The sequence below is a fragment of the Lepidochelys olivacea genome, assembly GCF_965140295.1.
Source record: "Lepidochelys olivacea isolate rLepOli2 genome assembly, chromosome: 1".
Lineage (NCBI taxonomy): Eukaryota > Metazoa > Chordata > Testudines > Cheloniidae > Lepidochelys > Lepidochelys olivacea.
In genome coordinates this window covers 59,366,996-59,379,850 of record NC_140411.1, presented here as the reverse complement: position 1 = coordinate 59,379,850, position 12,855 = coordinate 59,366,996, and the positions used below count along the sequence as shown (strand labels likewise).

The 12,855-nt window shown below is 42.2% G+C and overlaps 1 protein-coding gene across 3 annotated transcripts in view; it reads left to right on the top strand.

Moving 5' to 3' along the window:
• Positions 1–12,855, top strand: part of FNDC3A (fibronectin type III domain containing 3A) — a 204,597-nt gene that overhangs the window by 4,724 nt on the left and 187,018 nt on the right. The gene's annotated exons all lie outside the window — the stretch shown is intronic.

Genomic DNA, 12,855 nt, shown 5'->3' with positions numbered 1-12,855 from the left:
TTTTTTAACAAGCATCATCAGCATGGAAGCATGTTCTCTGGAATGGTGGCTGAAGCGTGAAGGGACATACGAATGTTTAGCATATCTGGCACGTAAATACCCTGCAACGCGGGCTACAAACGTGCCATGCGAACGCCTGTTCTCGCTTTCAGGTGACATTGTAAATAAGAAGCAGGCAGCAGTATCTCCCGTAAATGTAAACAAACTTGTTTGTCTCAGAAATAGGCTGAACAAGGAGGACAACTGAGTTGACTTGTAGGCTCTAAAATTTTACATTGTTTTGTTTTTGAGTGCATTAATGTAACAAAAATCTACATTTTAAAATTACACTTTCCCTATAGAGATTGCTCTACTGTACTTGTATGAGGAGAATTGAAAAATACTATTTCTTATGTTTATCATTTTTACAATGCAAATATTGGTAATCAAAAATATAAAGTGAACACTGTACACTTTGTATTTTGTGTTGTAATAGAAATCAATATATTTGAAAATGTAGAAAAACATCCAAAATATTTAATAAATTTCAATTAGTATTCTATTGTTTAACAGTGCGATTAACTAATTTTTTTCATCACAGTTAATTTTTTTTAAAGATTCCCTGAAATGGTTCCGGATACGCATTACATTGAAGTGCACGATGTGCAAGGTGGCAGTAGCCTATTTGTCGACATCTCCCTCCAGAAACCACAAGAAGTGACACAGCAGTAGCATTGTGTTTCTGAACTCTCTTCACCAACTTCATGGTGGGAATAAGGTTTCCAGAGCCATGTTAGCCAGAGACTTCCTCTGGGAATATCCCAGTACCTTCATGAGATGAGGATGGTCTTTACTGGAGCGTCAGTGCTTTTAAACAGGTATTGCAGCCTTGAAGGAGGTTGACTGGCCATGCGAGTGTTTAATGTTTGCACAATATAAGTCCCTCGCAGAAGGTGAAATCAGGTCTCTGAAGGTATAATTTTAGTCCACTAGGCATACTTCTGAGCCATATTTATATAGAGTTTAAAAAAAAAAAAAAACCCTCATTCCATCATATCTGAGGCTCTTGTTGCGAAATAGAAGTATTTGGCTTTTTTTTTTTTTTTTAAAGTGGTTAGTTTGTTTGAACAACTTTTTTCTTCGTTGGAGCTGCTTGATGCAGGAAATTAGTTAGGATTATTGGAAGAAAGATTAAAAGTTTTACCAAAAAACATTTAAACTACACTGTGTTTTGATTTATGATTTAAAGGCTTTTTTCTGACATTAGAAATCAAAATACTGTATGTTTAGAAAACTGTCTTTGGAAACTGTGAAGAGGACCCCTGGAATCTTAAATAGATGTAGTCAGTATAATGAACTAAAACAACTTAGTTAGACCTAATGGAGCTCTGCTGATCTGTGTATGTGGTGATGGTGTGTGTTTGTTTTTTTCTGTGGAGTAGGCGGCAAGAGGGTAGCTTTTAGTGCTCTAGAGTCTAGATAATCTTTCTCTTCGAAAGTTTTCACTTGTTCTGAAGTGGTCTAATTTTAGGTAGTGTCTAAAATACTTATATATCTGCTGCTAAATGCTATTTTGCAACTGCCTACAACAATAATCCTTAATATACTGCAACAGATTTTTCTGTTCCCTTCTGTAGCAGCAGTATACTATGAGCAAAAGCACATCTGCATTACCTAAGGCTGTGCAGCTCCAATACTCTTAGGCCATGATTCAGCAAGGTAAACGTGTATCTAACAAAAAGAGGAGTACTTGTGGCACCTTAGAGACTAACACATTTATTTGAGCAATAAGCTTTCATGAGCTACAGCTCACTTCATCGGATGCACAGTAAGTATGTGAGTAGTCCTATTGAAGTTAAAAGCTTCTCATGTGCTGAAAGTTAGGCACATAAGTACATTATTGAATGAGGACCTTAGATGGTGTGTGCACTATGAAAATCAGCTTTGTTGCAGATTCTGGTTACAACACATCAGTGTCCAGTATTATTAAAACTAGAGCTAGCTGAAATCTTTACAGCAAAGTTCTTTTGTCAAGAAATGTCCTTTTAAAAAACAAATTTTTATTAAAAGTTGTGGACGCTGTTAAAACTTGAATGTTCATGAAATTATACCAATTTTCAATATTTTCTCAATTTTTATATTGCAGTTGTAAATGCCTGGTACATTACTCCATTCCTGGAAGGAGAGGGAATGTTACAATAGAACCTCAGAGTTACAAACACCTCAGGAATGGAGGTTGTTCATAACTCTGTAATGTTCGTAAGTCCGAACAAAACGTTGTGGCTGTTCTTTCAAAAGTTTACAACTGAACGTTGACTTAATACAGCTTTGAAACTTCACTGTGCAGAAGAAAAGTTTTGCTTTTCCTTAATTTTTTTAGTCGTTTAACAGAGTACTGTATTTTCCTTTTTACCCCTCTGCTGCTGCCTGAATGTGTATTTCCGGTTCCAAATAAGGTGTGTGGTTGACTGGTCAGTTCGTAATTCTGAGGATCTACTGTAGTTTGACCTGATATGGCTTCAAAAAGGAAGTACCCTGTCAGAGTTATCTAACTCCATAGATTAGGAAGCCCAAACTACATAATGAGTAGGTGCTGGATGTCTAGTATGCAGCCTGATGGATGTTTAAATCCAGCCTTTGTCTATGCTGATTTAATATATAATCTGCCCTGACACTCTTACTGGGATAATTGCCCCTAAGAACTGTTTCCGCTGGATGAAGTGAACCTAATGGGGAGGTGAGGAACCTGGGGAAAGGGCTTGAGACCAAAGATGCTGGGATGAAGAAGGGAAACTGTGGCTGAGAGTGAAATGCAAGGGAAGTATGAATTGGGTAACACACAAGCTTGAGACCAAATTTAGTTCTCTACCTCCATATCAGCAGGGACTAAAGATGCTGTGGAGACTGCAGACTCATCCTCCTAAGGGAAGAATATACCTGTAAATTGCTTAGCCACTTCTCCAGGAATGTTGCTAAAACACCAATGGGACCTTGGAAGAAGCATACCTCAGGCAGAAGTAGTGTTGCCATGATTTTTGTCCTCTTGGGGAGGGGAAAAATAAAAATGGGGGAAGAAAAATCCTGAACAATAGTTAATGCCTCTTAACTAAAGGTCAGCCCGTTCTCACAGCAGCATGACTGTGACTTTCTTATTGTAATCATTGTAGTAATACAAAATACTATATATGTAAAAGGAGGCAGTTTAAGATGTGGTAAGCAGACCAAACTGTTATAAACTGAGTGTGAGATCGCAGGCATAGTGTACTCTTCAGCTTGACCTTGCAGTTCTTGTGAGTGCTTGAGAGAAACTCTGTACAGTTGAGTTCTTGCTGAGCTGAGGCAGAGTTGTGCCCTGCTCAGATCTTTGCCAGTCAACTGCTTGGAGAAGGGAAGGGTCTTGAGACTCAACTTCCCTGTATTCCTCTCCATGGGGAAAGTGTGCAGCATGGTTGGCAGAGGATCCCTAGCTTTCTCTGCTCAGATGAGAGGATAGTCTGCTTTCATTTTCTCTCCCCCCCCCCCCACTCCAAAGCCTGCTTTTGCCTAATGCTAGGGGGACTCCTGGCTTTGTGAGGAATAAGGTTCCTCTACTCCTTGAAAGGCAACTGGAGCTTCTCTGAATATGGTTGCCAGGGAGAAGGCAGAGAGCTCCTTTTACTTCTGAGGGCATTCTGCACCAAAAAAATTGAAAATTCTGTGCAAAATATTTTAAAATTCTGCAAGTTTTCTTTTTTAATAAATAGATTCATAGATTCATAGATATTTAGGTCAGAAGGGACCATTATGATCATCTAGTCTGACCTCCTGCACAATGCAGGCCACAGAATTTCACCCACCACTCCTAAAAAAGACCTCACACCTATATCTGTGCTATTGAAGTCCTCAAATTGTAGTTTGAAGACCTCAAGGAGCAGAGAATCCTCCAGCAAGTGACCCGTGCCCCATGCTACAGAGGAAGGCGAAAAACCTCCAGGGCCTTCCAATCTGCCCTGGAGGAAAATTCCTTCCCGACCCCAAATATGGCGATCAGCTAAACCCTGAGCATATGGGCAAGATTCATCAGCCAGATACTACAGAAAATTCTTTCCCGGGTAACTTGGATCTTACCCCATCTAAAAACCCATCACAGTCCATTGGGCCTATTTACCATGAATATTTAATTACCAAAACCATGTTATCCCATCATACCATCTCCTCCATAAACTTATCGAGTTTAATCTTAAAGCAAGATAGATCTTTTGCCCCCACTACTTCCCTCGGAAGGCTATTCCAAAACTTCACTCCTCTGATGGTTAGAAACCTTCGTCTAATTTCTAATCTAAATTTCCTAGTGGCCAGTTTATATCCATTTGTTCTTGTGTCCACATTGGTACTGAGTTTAAATAATTCCTCTCCCTCTCTGGTATTTATCCCTCTGATATATTTATAAAGAGCAATCATATCTCCCCTCAACCTTCTTTTAGTTAGGCTAAACAAGCCCAGCTCCCTGAGTCTCCTTTCATAAGACAAGTTTTCCATTCCTCGGATCATCCTAGTAGCCCTTCTCTGTACCTGTTCCAGTTTGAATTCATCCTTCTTAAACATGGGAGACCAGAACTGCAAATAAATGCAGAGGCTCCAGCATGGCAGTGGGGAGCACAGGCCACTGGCTGCACAAAGGCGGGAGCTCACCCTGCAGCTCCCCGTCACCCACCCCGGGACATGGACTCAGTGGTGAGGGCTGCACAAGGCCTGGACCTTCCCCAGAAACAGCCTGGGCCCTTGCCCCTCTGCACCAGGCACACCAGGGGTCAGTGGCATGTGAGGACTCAAGGTGGGGCTTGTCAGGATGGGGTTTGAGTGCAGGGAGCTCAGTGGGGGGTGGTCTGGGTGCAGGGGTGGGGGTCCAGAGGCAGGAGATCTGGGTGCAGGGGGACTCCAGATGCAGGGATTGAGGTTCAGTGGGGTGGGGTTCAGGTATGGAGTGCTAGGGGAGTTCTTGGTGTACGGGGTGAGGCTTGGAAGGGGTGTCTGGGTATGGGAGGTCCAGATGCACGGGTCTTAGGCGGATGGGGTGTGCTCCATACAGTGGCCCCTCCCCCCAGCTGAGGAGTGATGGGTGCAGGAAGCAGGGGAGGATGCTGAGCTTCCTGCAGCTGGGGGAGGTTTCTGGGGGTGGGTCTGACATAGCCCCAGCCACTCCTTGTAGGGGAAGAGGAAGTCCTGTTCCCTTCTGCCTCCAGCTCAGCCGGGACTAGCAGCTGATCCTGGCTCAGGTTAGGATTCACTGACTGGGGTGTCTCCAACCCCATGGTGATTTACCTTTCTGCCAGCTGCTAGGGAGTGGTGCGAGACTGCTCTTGCAGCTTCCTTTTGCTTCCCAGTCAGAAAGTCATTTTTCTGCGGGGAAGCAAAGAAATCTGTGGGGAACATTAATTCTGCACATGCACGGTGATGCAGAATTCCACTAGGAGTATCCTTTTCTGGAAACGGAAGAGGCTTATTTGTAGAACTGAATAGCAGCCCCCAACCTGTAACAGAGAACAAATGAGGAAGGGAAACAGACTTATTGCAGGGAGAGAAGTATTGTGAGTTTGAGAAGTGAGGAAGATATGAAATGTAGCAAGGAGGAAACAGGGTGGTTGTACTAAAAACACTGGCACATTGGGGCTGAATAAAACCAGGTCTTGGGAATCTTATTTGTGCATTTAACTTCAATTAAGATGTTTCATTAAGTGCCAATTCAAAGATTCACTTCTGTTCTGTTGGCTTCCTGAATTGTCATAGCTGAAAACTGGTGCGATCCACAATGTACAAAAACTATACCAAAATCTGAGGAAGTGTTGTCCATGAAGATTCCTTGTTTCGAAAGGACTCCTGCCAGGGCACTCTAGAGGCTTCCTTTCACTAGCTCTGCTGAAAAGAAATTTGTGGCCCAAAAACCTGTTTGCCTCTCAAGCTTTTCTCCTTATAAATTTGTTTTGTCTCCATAATATTTTCTGTTATCAATATTACTGCATTCTGTGTTTGGATAAATACTTCTAAATGTATTTAGCTTGATTAAATTCATATTTAGTCCTGCCACTTTCTGTTAATGATTCTCATTCCGTATTGTTATTGAGTATTTTGCAATGAACATTGATTTTTTTTATAGTTTAACAGTAAAGTTCTGGTTCTGTTAGTAGCACACGGTTGAAAATAGTTATGTCAGTCGTCTTGTTGCTTGCACACCAACTTTAATTGATTTAAAGAAAAGGTTCATATTCAAAATCATCCAGCTTTTCTTTTGTAAAGAGCTTAAATCCTGCTCAAAGTACACTATTCGCTGTTGCCAGTAAGCAAAACCAGGAGTCCTGTGTAGCACAGTCTTGTGTGTTAAGCAGGGCTGTTGCCAGGCCTTGTCTCATGTCCCCTCCCTAATCTAGTATACTAACTACTGTATCACTAGTTTGATATTAGATTGATATTAAAGTAAATCTTATGAGTCCCAACTTCAGTTTTTCAATGTGCTTTAAATTTTTGCACTGAAGTTAGCTATTCTCTACAATTTATCAGGAGGTAGCTTCATCTTTTCACAGCAAAGTAGGGAATAACTAGATTAGGTTTGTTTTTTGCTGCCTCGGAGGCAGATGTGGATTAAGTACTGGGGGAGAGAGAGATCTCTTTCAGATTAAGGAGATAAATACAAGTAGGCACATTGACAAAAACTGTAAATGTCTGTATACCACTGTAAGAAGATAATAAATACACTAGAATACCTACTGATGGAAAGAGGACTTTGGCAATAACTCTCCTTCCTCTATCTTTCCATAATGTCTGTCATTAATGCACTGTAATATCTGGCTGTAACTATGTAGACTCAGACTTTAAGGTCAGAAGGGACCATCGTGATTATTTAGTCTGACCTCCTGCACATTGAAAGCCACGGAACCTCACATACCCCGTCCTAAAATAGACCCCTAACCTCTGCCTCAGTTACCAATGTCCTCAAATCATGGTTTAAAGACTTCGTTACAGCGAATATACCATTTACACTACTTTAAACCTAAAAGTGACCGTTGCCCCATGCTGCAGAGGAAGGCAAAAGATGCAAGAGTAATACTGAACCTAAAAGATTCCATAAAATCTAATGAGAATTTCAGTGGTGAGGACTATGCCATGGAATACTATATTTCCATCTTATCCTCATCTTACTCAAGTCTAACACAATGAATAAAAAATGTACCTACAATACTGGCAGGATACCTTCTATTATTCTGAGCTCTTAGAGAGAAAACTTTCTCTTAGTTGCTTGTGAGAGGGATTCCTGAAAAGAAATGGTGAAAGAGGGCCAGGAGAGACAGAATTGAATAGTGTAATCTTTCGTCACTATTTATAGCTAGCAATTTCACTGTGCTACAAAATGAGGTGATCCCATACTTGGGGACTGGACTAGATAACCTCTCAAGGTTCCTCCCAGTCCTGTGATTCTATGACAGTGTGTGGGTGATGAAATCTGTTTCTTTAACTCACAAAACAATTCACACCTGGGTAGGTGTCATTTAAAAGCTGTCCAGTCTTCTTGATCAGCCCTCTCCCTCCTCCCAATCTCAGAGACTAAGGCATGGTCTAGGCTACAGATCTGGGTTGATGTAAGTCGCCTTGCATTGACCTATTAGTGTGTGTCTACGCTCAAATCTCTCCCATTGATGTAAGTGCCTCATTATGGCAGTACAGTAAAACTACTTCATTGAATGGTGTAGAGTCATGTTTGGCTTACTGGAATTGATGCAGTGCAAGTGGGGATGCTGTGTGATCTGTGTTGAGCCTAACGGTCCTCCAACAGCTGTCCCACAATGCCACATTCCCCGATTCAATGATTGTTCTGGTCACAATTGTAGACTCCACTTCCCAGAGTTCAGAGACCAAAAGCTGCTCTTCCTCTGTCTTAACCCCTTCCTCCCATGTGTTTTTGAAATGTCTCTTCCTAACAAGCACACTTTGCACACAGCAAGAGAGAGTTGCTATTGCCCAAGTGACAATGCCAGCTCCATGCACTAGATGCATTCCTGCCTAGAGTAGACAGGAGGTGTTGGATCTCCTGGGCTTGTGAGAAGAAGAGGCTGTGCAATGCAGATAGCCATAGAAATTTGGACATCTACAAAAAGATTGCATGGGGGAGGCAGGCAAAGGGGTATGATAGAACAGGAGCAGTGCCATGTGAAAGCAAAGGAAATTCAGCAGGTGTATTGCAAGGCCAGGGAGCCAACAGTTGATCTAGTCTGAGCTGCACAACTGCCGCTTTTACTATAACCTGCATGCCATACTTGGCAGAGACCCCACGCACCCCACAAACCAGCATGGATACTTTGGAGGAGCCTGAGACAGAGATCTCTGCTGGGAACAGCAATGAGAAGGAGGAGATGCCTGGGGGAGAGGCGGAATCCAGCCATGCTGAGAGTCAGAACTTGTTCAGGGCTCCCACACACAGTCCAGCCAGTCCTGCCATCTGAGCACAGATGAGCCAGATGAAGGGGAAAGGACTTTAGGTAAGTGTGTGCATACATTTTTCCTTACAATGGTGAAATTCAAAGTTCCCCCGCACCATCCTCAAGGTATCCTGACACAAGTATTGAATTTTCATCGTTTCTCTTATACGAGAAGATGTAGGTTCAACAAACAAAGGTAGAGTTGGTACCTGCTTTTCATTCCCCTGTTGGATTAGGTGGGGGGAGGGCATGCAAGCATGGGCCTGGGTCCCCCCAATAATCCTCAGGGACACAGAACTCCAGCCCTGTGACGCAATGGCGGGGAGAGTGAGCTCCTCCTGGCCCTCAGGCTGTGGGTAAAAGAGTGAGCACCTGCTGGAGCTGGGACTAGGGAGGGAGGGAAAAGTGAGCTTGAGCCAGCCAGGGAGAGAGGAAGGGAAAAGCGAGTTTGAGCCGGGATGGGGGGAGGACGAGAAGAGCGAGTTGCTGCCAGAGCCTAGGGGAGCACAGAATGTAAATTTCTGTGCCAATATACAATATCAATAAAACTATTCAATCAGTATTTAATAATTACATAGTAGTTCCATAAAAACAACGTGGAGTCCTTGTGGTACCTTAGAGACTAACAAATTTATTTGGGCATAAGCTTTCGTGGGCTAGAACCTACTTCATCAGATGCATGGAGTGGAAAATACAATAGCAGGTATATTTATACATAGTACCTGAAACGATGGGTGTTGCCTTACCAGGTGTGGGGTCAGTCTAATGAGACAATTCAATTAACAGTGGACTACCAAGGGAGGAAAAATCACTTTTGTAGTGATAATGAGGGTGGCCCATTTCAAAGAGTTAACAAGAAGGTGTGAGTAACAATAGGGGGAAATTAGTATGGTAAAATTAGGTTTTGTAATGACTCAGACTGTCCGGTTTGGCCAGTGTACATGGCAAAGGGGCATTGGTAGCACATGATGGCATATATCACATTGGTAGATGTGCCAAATTGGACAGTCTCTACGCAAAAGAATAAATGGACACACATCTGACATCAGGGATTACAACATTCAAAAACCAGTAGGAGAACACTTCAACCTCCCTGGTTATTCAGTAACAGACTTAAAAGCGGCAATTCTTCAACAAAAAAACTTCAAAAACAGACTCCAACGAGAAACTGCAGAACTGGAATTAATTTGCAAACTGGACACCATCAAATTAGGCCTGAATAAAGACTGGGATTGGACGAGTCATTACAAAAATAACTGCATTCAAAAATAAAACAATGTAAAACTTTAGAACCTACAAGTCCACTTGGTCCTACTTCAGCCACTTGCTTAGACAAACAACTTTGGTTGCAATTTGCAGGAGATAATGCTGCCCGCTTCTCGTTCAGTGTCACCTGAAAGTGAGAACAGGCATTTGCATGGCACAGTTGTAGCCGGCGTCGCAAGATATTTATGTGCCAGACGCGTTAAAGATTCATATGTCCCTTCATACTTCAACCACCCTGATGACGGATTCTACTTGATAACTATCCAAAGCAGAGCAGACCGACACATGTTCATTTTCATCATCTGAGTCAGATGCCACCAGCAGAAGGTTGATTTTCATTTTTGATAGTTCGGGTTCTGTATTTTCCACATCTGAGTGTTGCTCTTTTAAGACTTCTGAAAGCATGCTCCACACCTCATCCCTCTCAGATTTTGGAAGGCAATTTACAGTGCAAATATTTGTAATAAAAAATAAATGTAAAGTGAGCACTGTAGACTTTGTATTCTGTGTTGTAATAGAAATCAATATATTTGAAAATGTTAAAATCCAAAAATATTTAAATAAATGGTAGTCTGTTATTGTTTAACAGTATGATTAATCCTTGCAACAAAGCCCGTTGCCAACTGTGTCCACATATCTATTCAGGGGACACCATCATAGGGCCTAATCACAGCCACACTATCAAAGACTCGTTCGCCTGCACATCTACCAATGTGATATGTGCCAATAATGCCCTTCTGCCATGTACATTGGCCAAACCAGACAGCCTCTACTTAAAAGAATAAATGGACACATCAGATGTCAAGAATTATAACATTCAAAAACCAGTCGGAGAACTCTTTGGTCACTCGATTACAGACCTAAAAGTGGCAATTCTTCAACAAAAAAACTTCAGAAACAGACTCCAACGAGAGACTGCTGAATTGGAACTAATTTGCAAACTGGATACAATTAATTTAGGCTTGAATAAAGACTGGGAGTGGATGGGTCGTTACGCAAAGTAAAACTATTTCCCCATGTTTATTTCTCTCTCCCCCTTCCCCCCCCCCCCCACTGTTCCTCAGACATTCTTGTCAACTGCTGGAAATGGCCCATCTTGAGTATCCCTACAAAAGGTTTCCCTCCCCGCCCCCCCGCCACGCTCTCCTGCTGGTAATAGCTCACCTTACCTGATCACTCTTGTTACAGTGTGTATGGTAACACCCATTGTTTCATGTTCTCTGTGTATATAAATCTCCCCACTGTATTTTCCGCTGCATGCATCCGATGAAGTGAGCTGTAGCTCACGAAAGCTTATGCTCAGATAAATTTGTTAGTCTCTAAGGTGCCACAAGTCCTCCTTTTCTTTTTAATCGTGCGATTAATCACAATTCTTTTAATCACTTGACAGCCCTAGTGTAAACATGTAAAAAGAATCTCTTTAGCATGCTTAATGATTCTGGTGGCCCATATACAGATCTTGTGGGTCAATGCCTAATTCTATATATTCTGATATCATCCTCATCACTGTAATGTGTGAGCTCCTTCCAGTAGTGCTTTAAGCAGTGAGAGTAACATCTGTCACATGTGATTCATTCTCTGTGAAGGAGGAAAATTATGTGTGGTCATTTTGTTTTGGTAGGATTCTGTTTTAGGGTTTTTGTTTGTTTTTTTTTAAATGTGCATGCTGTTTTCTGTGTGTTAGAGAAGTCACGATTGAAGAAGTGTGCCTCACACTTGAAGTGGAAGATGGCGAGGTTTGTGGTGGTGTATCAGCTCATTCTGCAGTCTTGGACCAGCCCCTGAGAAACCACCTTATCCTCCTGCACAGATGAGCTTTTATCTTTATGGTAGAAATTTCCATTGTGCCTGAGGAGTGGCGTTGCCTTTAGCTCCTGTGGGAGCCTAACCACAAAAGAACCCTACTGAAGAAAGTATGCGCACCAGCACAGCTCTCTGCTGAAGCCCATTGGAAGAATAGGCCTTCTGAGAATTTCTGATTCATGAGAGCTGGTAGCTGTAAGAGGATGCATGTACTGACTGCTCTACTGACCCAAGAAAAATTGGGAGATTCCCCTATCTTCAACATTTCCAATACATCACCATGCTATCTAGGCACAAAATAAAACATTATTTAGCATTGACTTCATTTTGAAGGTTCCTGTTGTTCCTTTTATGCCCTTTTATTTGTTTTTCCCCTCTTTGTAGTTTTATTATTTATCATAGTGGTAGAGCCCCAAGACTCCAATCAAAATCAGGGCCGCATTGTATTGGGAGTTGTGCGCAAACAGCTGTAATTTTTAACGCCTTTTTTAAGAGTGTGTCCGGAAAATGGTTAGGTGATAGCTTTGTCTGATCTTCAGTTCTGAAGTTTGAGGGGGGCAGACAGGGGAGGGGGCCTATCATGAACAGTGTTGTGGTTCCTGTTCTCAAGTCCTTGAATCTAGGCTCTGTCAATGTGAGTTTTGGTTCCCATTCAGTCCTGTTATCTTGAATTGTGGAATTAGAAAGGGTCTGTAAGATAGATAGGTCCTAATTTGTGGAGGGCCTTAAAGGCAAAGGCTAGAAGCAGTTTAGTTGTACAAATAACACTACACAGATTGTGAAGCTCAGTTAAGTGCTATGTTAAGAGTGACCAATGTGTCTTCTGCTTCTGTGATCCAGCTGATTTTATTGTTGGCATATCTCATAGAAGACTGTCATATGGATGTGTTGCTAGCGAGCCAGATATGGAAGTGTAGATTCTGGTATCCATCTGTACAAAGGAGATCCAGAACCCATGTGTTTGACCTTTAATATTTCATGAGGTGGCTGAGTAACTGACAGAGATGTGCATCCCCAGGAGTGCAAGCAGTGCCACAAGAATATGAAGTGACCAAAAAAACTCAGTGTTATAAGACCTGAGAAGACAATTGGTTCATTTAACTGGATTAAATCCTTCGGACTTGCTCCTCCACACAACCTGATGGCTTGATAGCATGCAAATTACTTCTGAGCTGGGTGGAGAAAGAGGAAAACAGAAACTCCATGAACCATAGGAACAAAGAATCAGACTGAGAGAAGTCCTATCCATTGCTAGCATTTCATGATCTCTTGGGGAAGACCTGTGCTGCTGACATGACAGCAAAAATAGTAGGTAAGCTGCTTCAGTGGGAAGAGAAGGTGTTAGACCGTCTAGGTATAG